The sequence below is a fragment of the Hyla sarda genome, chromosome 1, assembly GCF_029499605.1.
Source record: "Hyla sarda isolate aHylSar1 chromosome 1, aHylSar1.hap1, whole genome shotgun sequence".
NCBI classification, from domain to species: Eukaryota; Metazoa; Chordata; class Amphibia; order Anura; family Hylidae; genus Hyla; species Hyla sarda.
Genome location: NC_079189.1, coordinates 10,825,369 through 10,828,917, shown reverse-complemented (window position 1 = coordinate 10,828,917; position 3,549 = coordinate 10,825,369).

The following is a 3,549-nucleotide window of genomic DNA, read 5'->3' as shown; positions in this document are numbered from 1 at the left end:
TGATATAAAAAGTGAGTAAAAATACACTATCTTGGACTTTGGAATTTTTTTTGCGTGCACGCCATTGACCGTGCGATTTAATTAAGGATATATTTTTATAGTTTGGACATTTTCGCACGTGGCGATACCACATATGTTTATTTTTATTTACACAGTTTTTTTTTATGGGAAAAGGGCGGTGATTCAAACTTTTATTAGGGAAGGGGTTAAATGACCTTTGTTAACTTTTTTTTCCACTTTTTTTTTGCAGTGTTAAAAGTATAACACTGCACATACTGATCTCCTTTGCTGATCCCTGCAAAGCCATAGCTTTGCACGGATCAGTCAGATAGGGGCTTGATTGCTCAAGCCTGTAGCTCAGGCTTGGAGCAATCAATTGACGATTGGACACCGCGGAGTCAGGTAAGGAGACCTCCGCCTGCGTCCCAGCTGATCGGAACATCGCGATTTTATCTCGTTGTCCCGATCAGCTCGACTAAGCTGCCGGGAAGCGTTTACTTTCATTTTCAGATGCGGCGGTCAACTTTGATCTCCGCGTCTGAAAGGTTAACAGCGCGTGGCACAACGATTGATGCCGTGCGCTGTTAGCCCATGATTAGCAGCCGGGACCGACCCGGTGTGATGCGGGGTCACGGCGTGACCTCGTTTTAAACACCGGGACCGGGCGTAGGGAGTACAGGTACGCCCTACGTCCTTAAGGAGTTTATATAACATGGCAATGTATCCCAAATTTTGTATGAATTTTCAGAAGGCTTAAGTGGAGTCTTTGAGAGACCAAAATATCTCTCTAGAAATGTGTATGCATGCCATTGTTTGAAAAGGTGTCATCCCTTCTAAGAGTACTAGGGAAATGACAAACAAGTCCACACAAATCTTATTGATAAGTGCGTTACCAAACAATGATAAAGTATTGGGAGAAGCAAATACTGAAAGTCTTCACATCTGAACAGTGTTAGTTGAGATTTGAAGACAATGGCTCTCATATGTATTGACCTAAGTGATACTGGGGGACTGTAAACAGACATGTCCCTGAGAGGATTCAGTTAATATATGACTAGTTTCAGCCAGCCAAAGGTGACTTAAAAGCTAATATTCATGTCTTCTCATAATATGATCTTTGTAGAATGAATATGCTATCTTGCCCTATTATACATATATATATATATATATATATATATATATATATAACTGATAGATACAGCTATATAGCTCAATGCTGTTGCTTAAATAGTGTATGGGATGTCCAATCATGTAATTGGTGTTGCCTGATGGATTAATTCATAAATATTATTAATCTCAGGAATAATATATCATATTATGAAAATATAGTAGCCATAATACCTAGTAAAGATATATTTATCCCTTATGGTAAATTTAATCATACAGAATATACCGGCTATAATTAATGATTAGCTGTGATGTTATGTCACTACCCACTATCCTGATCTCCATATACACACCCACCAATCATCATTGGACGATCTAATATTTGTGGGGGTGGATCTTTTAGACAGGAGACAAGCTAAAAGCAGGTGTGGGGGGACTCACAAGGGTCAACGACACAGACACACACACACAGACGGGCAGAGAGAGGCATCCCATCTTCATCACAGAAGATTCTAGAGGCTACCTGAAGGGGCGGAGCCATGAAGAGTCAGGGAGAGAATTTAAATCCATAGTCACTCTTCCCTGCTAACCAGTTATGACTACAGGCATTCCCATGGACTCCAGGCAGCCATCTTTATTTTATCCAGAAGGGCTCTCGGTAAGATACACAGGTCTCTTATTTGATTAAGTTACCTCCTTTTAATGTGGACAATTATGTCATATTTATGAGCAGAACGGCTTAATATATATATATATATATATATATATATATATATATATATATATATATATTCTCAATTGTGAAATGGTAACAGTAGTTTCTAAGCCACACCCCCTTCTACTGCAGATGAATGGAGCATGTCTTATGGGGATCAATGCAATGATCATATTGCATATAGCATAGTCTATTGGATCTCTCTGCTCCTCCACATGACATAATTGCCACTAGGAAATTTAATTTTATTTTTCCTAATAAATAGTACCGTATATACTCGAGTATAAGCCGACCCGAATATAAGCCGAGGCCCCTAATTTCACCCCAAAATCCCAGGAAAAGTTATTGACTCGAGTATAAGCCCAGGGTGGGAAATACATCATCCCCCCCTGTCATCATCCAGACCCTTATCATCATCACCCTGTCATCATCCCCCTTTCATCATCACCGCCTGTCATCATCCCCCCTTCATCATCCCCTTGTCATCATCCCCACCCCCCCATCATCATCCCCTTGTCATCATCCCACCCCCCTTCATCATCCCCTTGTCATCATCCCCACCCCCCTTCATCATCCCCATGTCATCATTCTCTTGTCATCATCCTCTTGTGAACTATCCGCCCTCAGTGGTCTTCAACCTGCGGACCTCCAGAGGTTTCAAAACTACAACTCCCAGCAAGCCCGGGCAGCCATCGGCGGTCCGGGCTTGCTGGGAGTTGTAGTTTTGAAACCTCTGGAGGTCCGCAGGTTGAAGACCACTGCGGCCTTCGACATCATCCAGCCCCCTCTCACCCCCTTTAGTTCTGTACAGTACTCGCCTCCGCTCTGCGCTGGTCCGGTGCTGCAGGACTGTCCGGTGAGGAGGTCGTCCGGTGGGATAGTGGTTCCGGGCTGCTATCTTTACCGGGGAGGCCTCTTCTCCGCGCTTCGGGCCTGGAATAGAGGCGTTGCCTTGACGATGACGCAGAAGGACGTTGGTAATGAACGTACCTCTGCGTCGTCGTCAAGGCAACGTGACTATTCTGGGGCCGGGCCCGAAGCGCGGAGAAGAGGCCTCCCCGGTGAAGATAGCAGCCCGGAACCACTATCCCACCGGACGACCTCCTCACCGGACAGACCTGCAGCACCGGACCAGCGCCAAGCGGAGGCGAGTACTGTACAGAACTAAAGGGGGTGAGAGGGGGCTGGATGATGTCGAAGGCCGCAGTGGTCTTCAACCTGCGGACCTCCAGAGGTTTCAAAACTACAACTCCCAGCAAGCCCGGACAGCCGATGGCTGCCCGAGCATGCTGGGAGTTGTAGTTTTGAAACCTCTGGAGGTCCGCAGGTTGAAGACCACTGAGGGCAGAGAGTTCACTCGAGTATAAGCCGAGGGGGGTGTTTTCAGCACGAAAAATCGTGCTGAAAAACTCGGCTTATACTCGAGTATATACGGTATATTTCATACTGTATCTTACCAGAGAAGGTTGTGGTTAGGACTGGGCGGGGTTTATTCCCATTTTATGTATCTAGAGATAATATGCCCATAGGATATCATATAATGGGATGCTCTCTACACAAAGTAATCTACTGATATCTGAACTAACCCACTTCTGCAATTAAGTTTAATTATTAAAATAATATATTAATTCCTCATAGTTTAAATCTGACATTATGTCATGGATATTCATGATATAATTTATTTTATATTATCATGGTCTGTTTGAATTACTCTCCTTAATGTTAAT